Here is a 15,000-nt window from a genome sequence, read left to right on the forward strand (position 1 = left end):
CATGAATGATAAATATTTTTGTATTTTTTCACATTTATGGTTTGATGTAATGGGTCCATGATACAGGTTGCACCTCCCTTGTCTGGCATGGTTGTGACCTGGCAAGTCCCAAACAAGAGAATTAGCTGGACAAGGGAAGGTCCAGAGCTTCTGCCCATAGACAGCCCTGCACTCCCAGGGCTGCTGTGGCCCTACCTACTAGTCTCCCTCCTGCCGGGACTCTGATCGCAGCCCAAACTCCACAGGACTGCCACAGGGCTCCAGCCTCTCCCTCCAGCTGCTGTGGGGCAGCCAGGGAACTCTAGCTCTGTCCCCTGACCCCACAGGGCAGGCAGGGGACTCCTGCTTCTCCCTGGCTGCTGTGGGGTAAGTGGGGGGGGGACCTCTTGTGATCACGGTACACTGCTGTGGGTCAGAAGGGGGCTCCAGCTTCTGGTCCCATTTTGCCATAAGTCAGGCAGGCGCTCTGGCTCCTGCCCCCACTTTGCTGCAGGGCAGGTGGGGGCTCTGGCCACAAATATGGCTCCTGCATTGAGGATGGCTCTACTCCCAGCCCCACTGCCACAGGGAAGGCAGTAAGCTCCTGCTCTCACCCAACACTCTCTCATCCAGCAACATCTGTTGTCTAGCATGATTTTAGTTAGCTGGATGTCCACTTATCTTGGGTGTGGCCAAATTTCCTGTGGTTCCATGAAATTTGTTTGCAGCCACCACTCCTGTTTCTCAGTGTTTTGTGCTGTTATTTAGCTGTCATTTATCCCTAAATGTCTTCTAAGAGCCCCATAAGCAGTAAAGTGCTGTTAGTGCTTCTAGACAATATTGGCCTTCCATGGTTCAGCAAATTCTTTCATTCGGCATCAGTCCTGTCCCAAGGGTGCTAGACTAGAGAGGTTCAACACATGCTTACTATAGCAAATATTCAGGTGTATATTTGGAATTGTTCTGTTGAGTCAAACATTTCTTTAAAAAACAGCAGAGAGTTCTTAAACATTTACTTCATAACTGACAGAATGTAGCGACTCTGGGAAAGATTTTAGGCCCAAATCTGCCAATATATTTAGGGGCCTAAGTCCCATAAGTACAGCCTGAAATGAGACTTAAGTGATGACTAAGGAAGTGCCTAAAAAAACCTTTGAGGAACTTGACCTTAAAGTCTATTTGATAAATAGTGTGGTTTTCATAAAATAGATTGGTATGTTCACAATAATCTGTAATTGTTCCTAACTAGTAATTTTGCTCTTACTGGAAAAAATGTGTATTTGGGGTACTGTTAAAAACTAAAACAGACTATTGAGCCTTTTAAAGGTGCTTATTACTTTAGGACTCCAAGTCTGCTTGGAGTAAATAGGAGTTTTGCCATTAGCTTCTGTGGATTCAGAATTGTGCACAGGTTAGCTTGAATCTATACTTACCAGCCGATCGACCGCAGCTTCTGGAATTCTATTTTGCCATGTGTGTCAAGATGCATCAAAATCAATCTCTCTGGGCTTGGCCATCGACCCTGGTACTCCGTGCTATTATGTGGAGTAAGGGATGTCAGCATGAGCCTGAAAAGCCCCTTTCTACACAGGATAAGAAAGTTGATTCTGATATGTCAATTCTAACTACGCTAATGGCATACCTAGAATTGTGTATTGGAAATGACTTTCTGCCCTAGTGTAGATGTTGCCTCAGTATGAATATAGTGCTCGTGAAAGGTGCTAGATTGGTGGCTGTGCAGACTGAAGTCTTCCATCTATCCACATAACATTCACAACCTGGGCAGCAGCAGTGTAAGTTTTTCTTCCAGTATACCTCAGCTCTGACCTGGAAGGACCCACCTCCAACAGTGAGAGGATATTTAAGTCTTCCTGTCTGTTCAGTTCTTGGCTTCTCTGCTGAGACTGTCAAGAAGAGTGCCAAATGGTGGTGGTTTCCATGGCACTGACTTTTCTCTAATGCCAGCATTGCCTAAGACCACCATCTTATTTCATATAGTATGCTAAGCAGATGGTAACTGCAGACCTGGCTGGGATAGAATGGGCTTTAGGCAACTGGATGATTCAACCAGGATTATTGAGTCTTTAAAAATACTATGATAACCATAAATGAAATCAGTGCATATAAAATTATCATAAAACATCATGAAAGTATATAATTCAGTAGTTTTAGTTGCAGAGAATTTTGCTGGAAGTCTAACTCCATACGTCAGCTAAGTGTTGTGAGCAGGTATTCACGCACTGGTCTCCAAACAATGACTAGTTATATTTACGCTGCAAGAAACAGTATTCAGGGAAGTAAAATTAACTAACTACATGTTAGACTAAAATCCAGTTTCTTCAGCTTTGATGTAGTTCCATTGTTTGCAACAGAAATCTGTTGATTTACACCAACTGAGCATCTGGCCCTAAATATTCCTTCTTTCTTTTGGCTTTCCTTATAGCTTTAAGTAATTCCATAACTTGGTATTTCAGTGTAAATGTCCGTAGATTAAAGGAGTCGTTTACTTCTACTCTGGAGTTCTCCTTCTCTACAATTCATAGGAACATACTAAATAAAGATGTTTAAATGAATCATCTAAGTTTCCAAAACGTCTGTTGGTGCAATTAAAATACTGCAAAAATGTGATATAATAAAGTAAAATAAAGATTTTTAACAGATATCTACATTTCCAACTCTTTGTAAGGGATACAGAAGGCTGTATGTCTACAAAAATTAAAGGAAAGGTAGGGTCAGAGCCTGTCTGACCTGGAAACTTCTGTCTGATTTGCATTGCTCCAAAATTGATGGGGACAATGACATAATGATTGGAAATTATACTCACTATTTCAAACACAGCCAAGCTTCACTGTATTTCACAATATGAAAATTAGGTGGTCCTATAGTAGGGAGGTGCTGAATCCCCAGGGCATCTGTTTCCCATCAGTGTCCCACCATGCCTGCAGTCTAGCTTGGCACTCTAACATTTAACCTTCTCAGTATGAGGTGGACCATAGGGCAATGAGGCTGCAGAATAATGAAACAAGAGTGTAGTGTGGAGTACAAAGCCTTTGTGAAGTATAGAAGTTGAGACATTAAATGATGTGTGTACAGTCATATGAAAGTACCAGATTTTTCAAAAACCAGGCCCTATTAGTCAGACATAGGAAGGGTACTATGCTTTTTCTCAGCAGGGTAAGGAAAGGACTATCCCTATCTATCCATGCCTTTTTGCCCACTGCTTTCAACTATTATAAAGATACAATTACCTTGGGAGATTGTGGCAGTTCAGTTGATTAGCACGGTGAATTAAAAGAATGAGTCACAAATGACATGTCCAGCTCTTCTCTGCTAGTCCTTTGTATTCCCAGTATACCTCACCCCTGTTGTAAGGAGGTCAAAAATTAGAGAGAGATAACAATTTTCAAGCAGCTAGCACTTAGGAGCAGAATTAACAATCATTCTGTATGTAATTGCCAGTTAATAGTAAATTGCCTTCCAGACTGTAATATGCAATATAAACTGGTGGGTACCTAAAATTAAATTAATGAGATATTTGCTGCATTTAAAAGTGAATAGTGAAAATTAGTAAATGAATGCAATGCTTGTTTTAATATTTGTCTAATAGTGCATCATTTACTTGTTTAATAGTAATTAAAATAGTCCTTACCTGAAAAATTCTCTACATAGTTTAATAGAGCAATTCTGCGCAGGTTAGAATAATCATTTTACTGGTAGAAGTCATCTAGGTTCTTAAATTAAATATCAGAGATTATTTTTTAATTAGAATATAAGCATTGCAATGTTATTTGATTAAGGCAAATTGTGATTTGAATGCTTCCAAATGAAATTATGTTACAGTGAAAACTACTCTTAGTCATACATTTTAAGGTGTGAGGAATTACTCTGTGCTCTTAACTTTAAGAAAACAGTATCATATTTACACTATATTTGTGCAAGTGTACAGATGTTTTCTTAAATTGCACATTTTGTAAGGTTTCCCACTAAACAAAAGAAATTCTAGCCAGTTGACATTAATAGTTCTTCACACAAAGGTTCTCAGTATTCTATGAATATGTCTCATTTAGAACTTTTAATGCTGACCTTTTTCACCCAAATATTTTCATGACTGTCCCTCATTTTGATAGCTTCTTTCGCTCAATTCAAGAAATTATCACAGATTACTTAGAACGAACATATAGATTTGCAGTATAATGAATTCAGTTGGTAAACAAGGTATTAGCATTCAATAGTAAACATGTCCAAATGGACAGAGAAAAAGCTTGAGTGTTGAATACATAGAACCATTCCCAGGTCTGCAATGCATTTACTAGATGTGGACGTAAAAATCATTATTTCTGAATAAAGACTTACATTCAGTTTCAGGCTTATGAAATCATTACTCAACCAGTTATTGTTCAGAGTTTGTGTTCTCTCTGACAGAGTATTTATATTTAAAAAGTTAGATTTTTCTTCAACACTAGCACAATATGAAGGGAAAAAAAAACACTTCTTTAGTGACTGTGTTGTCCTGGCTCTTTCATTTTGACTACTTGTCCTTCAGTAGCTAAACTTCTGTTTTGGCTAGTTTGCCTCATTTAACCCCCACCTCACTTCACCCTCTGAAAAGATCTCATGTTTCTGAAGTATTTTAAAGATCTTTTGTGTGCATTCAAATGTGATTCTGTCAATGGCACTCTTACACTGTTTAGAGTCAATAGCTCCCTTCCATCACAGCCAACACAAACTAGCTGTCTCATAGGTCAGTGCTCTTTAAACAAATTACTTGTATCCACAGAGCAAATGATTGTTAATTGCCTCCCACAAATCATACTATTTTCACTATGCTAAACTAAATGCTAATGCCTTAGTTAAATTTAAACCATCTGACTATTTCTTGTACCTATTCAATTATAGTTCTTAACCATAGAATCCGGTCATTTTAAAAATATTAAAACAGAAATGTAGGTAACTGATACTGTTATTTTAGTGGTAAGCCTTTAAAAATAAACTTATGGGTAAATTTTAATGCTGATATTTTCAAAAACTCTAATCCATATATGCTCTACTTTATTTTTTAATTTTAAGTGCTCTTGTCCTAAAGCAAGTTAGTCACTGTAAAGACAGAATTGGTTATTTATTGAGCACATCTTGTGTAAGTAGTATTGGTTGTCAAACTCTAAAAATAAAATAAAACAAAACAAAGTAGGACAGATATATTCCCATCTATCTTTCAAGATGATTCTTTCAGATAAGTCTTTCAACATTGATATAGGCAAATTTCAAAAAACTGTAACAGCTAACACTTTAAAATAACCTCTTTGTGGTTCATAAAACTATATTTCCTTTAAAATATTTCAGTGAAAATCAAAAGGGAAAATAAATTTTCTATTTAGCACTGTATTTTGTGTCAGAAGGGATTTTTCAGTATAAAGTATATTTTAATTATGACGTAAACGCTAAACTTGCTTAAAAACTGATTTAATAAAACACCAAGTCATAGTGCCCTGGAAATTGCATATTATGCTGTGGCTTATTTAAAAACAATAGCAACTTCAGGTTTAACAGGGTCATTGTTGTCCCCTTTCTTTTCTGTCTCAAAGGAGGCCAGAAGAATGAGACATACCATTTGTGCTATTGCACAAGTAGACTATTTGTCCTAATCAGTGACACCCATTTACTAGAATTGCTTAAAATGAACTATACCTCATATAGAAATCGCACATTTAGAGTGTTCCATTCATCATCTGAAAATTGAGGGCCAGTAAACTTTTCTGTTCCTCCAGCGGGATCATAGACATGCATCAAAATGTTAAAAAATGATTGGTGAGAGAGAACTGTCACCCATTTATCAAGGAAAAGGAACATTATTTGCTAATTTCCCAACCAAGGCAGTGACAGGGTGCTTCGTCTTTAGACCCATGGTGACCAACATGGCCTTTTTGTTATTAGTACAAGTCAAGCGCTTTTTGGCTGTTGCTAACAAGACACATTTGTCTATCATCAGAGAGTGCTTTATTTTTTTTCAAGTGGCTGCGACCAAAGTCTGCTCTCAGTATCATGATTGGCTGTACTTCTTCAGGTTGTGGTAACACTGAGTCATGGAAGAACAGATAAATCACAAAGTTTGCACGTCAAGGTGAAGGTATTGACTCTGCTATACCCCAACTGACAAAATGTACTGGTGAAGAGACAGTAATTCATCTTCAAAAGAGGACAAAAGGGTCATCTTGGTTTCACTTAATAATTGCTGAAATTTGAACATTTGAATAAGACCTTGTTTTCGCTGAGAAAGGAAAATACATTTTTTATAACTTCCCACACTTTTATCTCTATAATATAAAAATATTGTATATGATTGGAATATAACCCATTCCTGATTATGAAACAATCAAATTCTATTTTTATTTTCTTGAATTTCAGATTATTTTGTTGTTTATATTCCTAGATCCAAATTGCAGTACTCAGAATAAAACTTCCCAAAGTTGTATTTTTAACAAAGAATGACTGATGAAAAACACCTCAACAGCTTTTTGTTCCATTTACATTTAAATCCAATATCAAACAGATAGACCAAGGTTCCATAGGAGAATATTGAATAAAACATCTATTTTTGGCTAATTACCGCTACAAATGCCTTTAGGTATACACCTATTAAACTTATTTTGGGCCGCATCCAAATCCCACTGAAATAAAAATAAGCCTTTTCATTGACTTCAGATGGCTTTGAATCAGGACCCAGACTGGTAAAACGGAAAAAATCCCAGCACCCTAGGGTGGAATAATAATCATGAGTTTATTGTGCTTATTTCACAGTTGCTTATTACAATGGCACTGCTACAGTTACTAGTTCGTTAGACTTTTTATTTTAAACCATATTTTGTTTTTGGAAGGTTAGTTTCTCTGTAAAATTGACGTGTTTGTTTTTGGCAAAATTATTTCCATAGAATTTGATTTGAAACCTGCTCCCTCACTTTCACTGTAGTGAAGCCTTGTACACAAAAATCAGGCCATCAGGTAATAAATTTACCATAAGAAGTCAATTTGCAAAAAATAAAATTCAGATCTATTTTTCTGTGTCAAAAATTTATTTGCTTTAAATATAATTTCTAAAGGCATGTACCATATTACGACAACTTCTCTTTGTTTTTATAGAAGCTTCAGAATGAAAATGGGATAAATGTATTTTCACAAGACCTTTTAGTAAACAAAGTTACTGTGTATATACTGAATAGAATTCTGTATAGATGGTTCTCATTTTTCAACAGAGAATCTTCCACTGAAATAGTGTTAAAGTTGCAAGTCAGGACGTTCTTGTGGTGTATTGTATCAATATTTCAGAGTCTGAAGTTTCTTAAAGGGTCACCATCAAGGCTGATAACACCGCTTAAATTTGCAGTTTTGTTCTCTACATTTCCCTTGATACAGCTATCAACCTTGAAGATGAAGAATGCAATATTTTAAAAATCCCAGCTGACAATGAGGGAGCAAGAACTCCTTGATGTTTGACTTGTTGGGACAATAGATATTTGCAATGTCCCTTTCCCATTTTGCTGTATGGCTTCATTTTTGTGAGCTCACTTGTAGATTTAATTGACAGGAACTGGAACTTGAGCTTTTCAGAGTCTGTGTTCTCATTTGTTTCAGTCCTCATTTCAGTATATGGAGTAAGTGGATGGAGTGATACATATATCCATATTTGCAACCTGTGCTTCCTGGATTTATTGTTTGTTTTGTCCTTAGACCCTCTTCTATGATTATAAGACTTTTAGGCTTTACACTGGATAGTGTATTTTCCTTTTATAAGATCCCCAACATAGAAATGGGAATCTGGGAAGTGGGAAGAGGACAGAGGCAAATTTTTGGCATGTGTTTGACAGTATTGTTTTACATATGGGCATGGTCACCATAAAACTCTTCTCTTGCTTTACTTATCTACATGCAATTACTTCAGTATAGCAGTACCCCCCATACTAATCACATTCTTGTTATCTAGTTCAGCTAATGCAATAATTAAACACTTTAAAATACAACCGTAGTAGTGATGATAAAACAGGTCGTTATTCAGCGAAACTTTTACCTTCAATATGCCAAAGGTAGTTAAAAATAAGGGTCATTTGTTGACTTATGAGGTCATTTTGGGTATATCTACCTTAGAAACTAACTTTGAAGTTAGGCATTACTTCAAAGTAGCCATCAGAGAGTCTACACTACAAAGTTAACTTCGAAGTAAGGGAAAATGCATGTAGACTCGCTGACCGCTACTTTGAAATAGGGAGCCCAACTTTGAAATCCTTACTCCATTCCCAGGAATGGAATATTGCCCTATTTCTAAGTTTAACTTCAAAGTAGGGTGTGTGTAGACACTCAACTTTGAAGTTATTTTTGTAGTGTAGACACAACATTTGGCTTTTAAAAGCATGGTTATATGTTGTTAGTGATCCATAAGTACTAGGGAAGTCTCACATAGTTGAAATAAGACTTTTTCTAACTACTACTAAAAGATCTGCTAAAGTACCATAAAGGGTCTGACTATAAGTCATTCTAGTGTGCCTAAATATTACTGTGAATATGTTCCATAAGACTGTATGCTGTGTTTGGATGTTCACTACTTAATGTAGGTACAGCAGAACTAGTCACAATAAATATAGTGTCAGTTGTAACATCTGTGTGGTGCATTTAAGTGAGACAATTTGAGTTTAAAATAATATATTTGCGTGTGATAAATCAGCATGCTTTTGCTAAACATATGTTATCACAGAACTTGGAAATAGAAAAAAATTATAAGGGTTATCCAGTTCACCTTACACCACCCATACACAGGTACAGCACACCTCATGTGTTAGATTATCCATAGCACTTAATGCAGATATATGCAGTGTTCCACAGCTGCAGATGCTGATAGGTAAGTCGGGGGGGGGGGGCACAGCCATAGCCCCATCTACTCTCTGCTATTCCTCATCACATGGCTAGTGGTAACAAAGCATGACTACTACTCAGGCATTCTCAATACTATGCAGTGCCATTGAACTATAGTAAACCCTTTATTAATGCACTAATGGAGGGGAAGGGGTGTCCGCTATTTCCGGAAGTCCGTTAAATGCGAGGGTTTACTGCCCACCCACCCCACCAGGCTCCCCCAGCCCCAGGTCCCACCCCCCCCTTAAAAAAAAAAGGAAGAAAAAAACGCTGCCACTCACTGGTGCCACTGGACCCCACCAGTGCGGCTGAAGTAATCTTGCCATGCGACCAGTGGTCACCGTGTGGCCTGAAGGAGCTGCCGCCGGAGCCACCACGCATTCCTTCCACCAGGGGTGTGGCACATACATGAGTGCCATTCTGCTTGTGTACGCACTGCACCGTGTGGGAGGAGCGTGTGACAGCTCTGGCAGAGGAGGTGGCAGCTCTTCCTCACTGCAGCAATGGTAAGTCTGGTTTTTTGGGGGGTGTAGGTGGATGATTTTACAGACCCCCAGTGGACTTTGGGAACAATGGGGGAGCATGTCCATTCTTCCCGAAGTCTATTAAATCGGCGTCTGTAAAATTGAGGGGTTACTGTACTTCAGCTACGCAAATAGCATAGCTGAAGTCGACATACCACAATATCTCATGTGCGGAAAAGTCAGCGAGGCTGCTCTCCCAACAATGCCAGTGACTCTTGTTTTAGTGAAGTGGAAACATTGATGGGAGTGTGCTTAGAGATTGGTTTATCTCACGTACGCACATGCAATAAATCGACAGCTGGTGGATCGATTGCTGTAGTGTCGATCCACCACATAGGGTAAACAAGGCCTTAGTGTGTCTTCAACGGGCGCAGTTGCGAACTGCTCCTGCAATCTGGGTACAAGAAGAGGGGGATTAGCCACCATACAGTTCTTAGAAAGTAATAGGAATATTTTAGAGCAGCTCTGAGAACCATGTAACGAGTCAGCACCAAATAAGATCACAAATATAAAGACACACAAGCACACCTACTGATTGCTTTAGAAGAATGTATCTTAAATAGAGAAACACCCTAGAGTCCTGACTACTTAAAATTTAATTTTTTGCTGCTTTGATATTGTCTATATGTATGTGTTTCTGTATCATTATTGTAATAGTCTATCATATTAGCAAAATGCCAAATTATGGTACTAAAATATTCTGTCACATTAGTCAAATACCATATTGTGGTTGCAAAAAAGAAATATTTTCTTATCGTCACATACATATTAAAATATGATAGTTGCCTGACACATCACCATTTATGCATATTAGTCCACTTTCCTAATTGTTCTCCTATTGAAGGTTGTGTTGTAGTTGTTGAGTCCCCAACCTGCTTATTTGGATCTGATCAGCAAAACCCTGCAGGTATAGAAATAGCCGTATTTTCAACTGGAATGTTACATGTTAAGGGCTTATAAGATCTAGTTCCATACTGGTGGAATTAAAGTAATTTCCAGCGATTTGCAGATCCTATTGGAATCACTGTAAATCAATGGCTTCATCTACTTGCAAAGCTAAACATTCATGGTGAGACTGAAAATGTGCATTTGGATGTTGAAAAGCCAGATGCTAAGTAGTATATGTGGATTTAGTTGATGTCAGATGCTAGTCACCAGTTTGCACTGTACCGTTAAAAAACATTCTTCTGGTCATATTTCTGACTCCCAATGGCTACGTCTACACGTGCACCCAACTTCGAAATAGCTTATTTCGATGTTGCGACATCGAAATAGGCTATTTCGATGAATAACGTCTACACGTCCTCCAGGGCTGGCAACGTCGATGTTCAACTTCGACGTTGCTCAGCCCAACATCGAAATAGGCACAGCGAGGGAACGTCTACACGGCAAAGTAGCACACATCGAAATAAGGGAGCCAGGCACAGCTGCAGACAGGGTCACGGGGCGGACTCAACAGCAAGTCGCTCCCTTAAAGGGCCCCTCCCAGACACACTTTCATTAAACAGTGCAAGATACACAGAGCCAACAACTAGTTGCAGACCCTGTATATGCAGCACGGACCCCCAGCTGCAGCAGCAGCAGCCAGAAGCCCTGGGCTAAGGGCTGCTGCCCACGGTGACCACAGAGCCCCGCAAGGGCTGGAGAGAGAGTATCTCTCAACCCCCCAGCTGATGGCCGCCATGGAGGACCCCGCTATTTCGATGTTGCGGGACGCGGATCGTCTACACGTCCCTACTTCGATGTTGAACGTCGAAGTAGGGCGCTATTCCCATCCCCTCATGGGGTTAGCGACTTCGACGTCTCGCCGCCTAACGTCGATTTCAACTTCGAAATAGCGCCCAACACGTGTAGACGTGACGGGCGCTATTTCGAAGTTACTGCCGCTACTTCGAAGTAGCGTGCACGTGTAGACGCAGCCTATATGTTTTAAAATGGCAGACTAGCATTTCTAAGATAACCTAAATAAGGTTGATTGTCTGGCATTTGCACACATAGGTGAGATTCACATCCTTGCATGAGACTTAACTACTTGCTCATTTGAATGGTATAGGGGACTGAGAGAACTGGGGACAGAATATCTGCTTTTCCAACCTGGGGCTAAAGCACAGAGCTTACAGCATAGCCAGTCGCCCATCTGTTACTCCAACCTGAAGGCTGCAATAAATGCATATTCCTACACCATGTGTAGGGGATGTTAGTGCCCTGGATCCATGCAATTGTAGGTTCCATGGACTCTTTTTTTAACCTACCTTCAACACTGGTCTCTGTACCATCTTTGCAGTTCTGGAATGGAGAAACTGTCTGTGGTATGTAGGATCTGCAAAAGTAAACAGGCAGTCACTCCAGTTCATTAACTACGGCCCTACCCGGGGCTTAACTGTGAAGGTTTTGCTTTGTACCTCTGTAAAGTATATTGGCTGAGCACAGTGTCCACAATGTTTAATGCTAAGTCGATGAGCTCAAGCATTATGGTGAATGTAGGCTAGATAAACAGGGTTTGCCCAGCCCTAGGTGCAGATGAGTGCCATATGATAGTGTAATAGCTGCACTGTCTGCCTGACTATGATACTGGCTAATCTTATCATGCTCAACATGTATACTAAGCCCAGAGCCATTGTGTTTGAGTGCTAGTAACTACAGAAGATGCCACCTTCTAAGGGTGTTCATTCCATGGCTCAGCAGCTGCCCAAACACTCCACTACTGTGAATAAAATCATATTGTGCTGTGTTAGAGCTTGAATTACGACACATTGGCAACGCAACACTTGTATTGACGCTGCCACCTTGTTTTACACAATATAGACATTGCATTTGCAGAAAAGCCTTGAAAACATCAAATGAGGGTAAGCTATGCAGTGATGCCTACCTGCATCTGCAGAGCCTCTGGAATAATAGATTTCAAAATTGTGAACTGCCCCAATGCCAATTTAAACGTCAGCCTCAGTGTTCCTGCTAAGCTGTGTTTGGGCAGCTGCCTAGAAACGATTATGCTGTTCATCTGATTAGAACAGCACCGACAGTGCTCACAGACGCAGGATGTGTTTCTAATGGTGGTGCACATCCCTATACGCCTTAGTGCACATAAAATTTATTCTGCACATAGATGGACAAAAATTAGAGCAATGCCTGGTTAACATTGTTAATTATTTCACTTCTATCAAACCACATTAATAAAAAGGGGTAAGAATTGTTATGAATGCAATCTCTGTGGATGGTGCATAGGAAGGTACTGCCCGTTTTTCCCCCTGTCCAACCCCTGCTGCCAAAAGAGTGGCGCTATGGGAAATAATGAGTAGGGGGAGCCAAACTAGGGAATTAAGTCTCTCAGCACTGAACAAGCTAATCAGACTTCCTAATTGGCTAGCCCCCACCAAGCTCAAGAACAATGTGGCACAGTCCTGCTTTGATGGATGCAGATGGCTTCAACTGGCTGCTTCTTTCTACCACCTGACTAGAGTTAGGCAGAGATTACTGCAGCAGTTACATTCAGGTCGCATTTTTTTTCCATCTTTTATTTTTTAAATGTGAAGGCGAGAGACATACTATTTTTAATGAACACAGACTCTGCTGTCCTGGAGACAAAACCAGGAGACCATCAATGTTTGCCAGCCTCTCAGTCTGCCCAACAGTGCCACCAAAACCCTACTGAAAGAGCTTCACTCTAAGGAACCCAGCAGAGGTCATGTGATTGTACTTAGCACATCTACAAGGAGTGGTCTCTCTCTCTCTCTCTCTCTCTCTTGCTCTCCAGTGTCTGGAACGTGGCTTGTGGTTGGACCATAGCATGCCATCTCTTCCTTTTTCCACCCTCACTTAGACCCCCCCCCATTGTGTGCTGCCTATTTTTGAGGACTTCACACTTCCTTTTCTGTTCAATCAGACATCAGACTTGCCTGTCAAATATTCCATATTTAGAAGAGTGAAAGGATTTGGCCCTAGAGGTTTAGGGCTTGACTTTGAAGATCTATGGCCTCAGCTGGAGTCAATGGATGACATTTATGGGCAGTGTCTCTGATAATCTGTGTTATCTGGTAATAAACAAGCTGTTCAGAAAACATTTTTTTGCAAATTTCCCATCCCCCCCTTTTTTCATGCCAAAATTTTTTTGACAGACTTGTTCTGACAATGGACTGTAAGGCCCAATATAGTTATAATGGCTCAAAGTAACATGTGACTTGACAGATTTAAGATGTAACTATCCCATATTTATTCTGAGATTACTGTATAAGACACTTTTAACAACTTTCTTGATACGTTACCTCCTGGATGTCAGGGTTTCCACACCCAAAGGCACATCAGTCGTCTGGAAGCAAGGGCATATGCTAGGACATTTGTGTTCCTTCACTGCAGTGCTGCATTTGGTAGATGTAGTTTCAGCAAGACTATAAAAGCCCATAATCAAACGTATTCTTTGAGGTATGTAAACAGAATTGTTTGAATGCAGTCCAGTAGTTGTCAGCAAGGGTATTATTTTTGTAACAAGGAAGATGAGCTGTCCTTTTTTTCTGTGTATAGTGTCACATCACAATGCCATTATTTACTGCCAGGTATTCTTGAATGGGAAGACAATCCCTGTGCACTAGGCCCAGTTAGGCTGTCTGTATGCATGCCTAGAAACAGTAGCTCAGATCTGAATGAGCTGGGTCTTGATTTCCAATTAGAAGAAAATGTGGCAGTTTTCCCATTGTTAATAAGAGTACTTTAAGGAAAATTCTGTACCATTATCTGATCGAACAGAATTATTACCTGACCTGTGAATTTCAGGCCTATAATTGAAACAAGTGGCTGAAACTGGGCGTGCCATTGTTTCCTTTATTACTATTTGCGAGCCAGCGAGGTGATTATGAGAAATTGGCAAGAGAAAGACTAAGTTGTTCCGGTTTTTGTAGATGAAAAATCTGTTTTAGCTCTTCAGAAAAAAAGCAAGAAATTAAAATCTAATTTCTTTTCCTTTCTACCATAAAAAAACAAAACAAAAAACAGCAAATTGGTTGTCCTGAGTAAGTCCAGCGATATTAGTCCTGCTTCAACAAGCAAGAGTGCCTTCTGATGAATGATGTGTTCAACCCCTCCATGCCTTTGTATTTCCTATGCATTCCACAATGCTTGGCTCACCCTGCCGAGTTCTGTGATTGAAATTCATTGCCAAATTTATTGAGAAATTAATGAGAAAAGCTGCAAAGTATTGACTTTGAGAGGAAAACACAACTCATCTTGAATGAGGAGGAAAATGCAGCAATAATTTAGCCACTATTGATTTTACCCTGTCCATGTATTGATCTTCATTTTACAATATTAATTTGCACCTGCAATCGGCTGCAAAGGGAACCGATTTCATTTCTTTGCGGTGTTAATGTGCAAAGCATTAGGTGCTCTTAAGAAGTGGTAGTACTACAAGTCACATCGGAAAGGCTGATTTTTTTATTTGTGCTTGTTACTGAAATAGACTAAAATTAATTTTTTGTCTGACAAAATATTAAAGTGAAAACCCATCTCAAATGTATACCTCCTCTCTACCCGCAGGCTGCTTTTCATCTGTGTGAGGAACAATCAGCAACCTGAAATTCCAACCACTTCTCATCATCATGCCCATATC

The 15,000-nt window shown here is 39.6% G+C and overlaps 1 protein-coding gene across 5 annotated transcripts in view; it reads left to right on the top strand.

Annotated features, from left to right (window-relative positions):
* Positions 1-15,000, top strand: part of EBF3 (EBF transcription factor 3) — a 150,890-nt gene that overhangs the window by 111,896 nt on the left and 23,994 nt on the right. The gene's annotated exons all lie outside the window — the stretch shown is intronic.

This window comes from Carettochelys insculpta, chromosome 7, assembly GCF_033958435.1.
Source record: "Carettochelys insculpta isolate YL-2023 chromosome 7, ASM3395843v1, whole genome shotgun sequence".
NCBI lineage: Eukaryota > Metazoa > Chordata > Testudines > Carettochelyidae > Carettochelys > Carettochelys insculpta.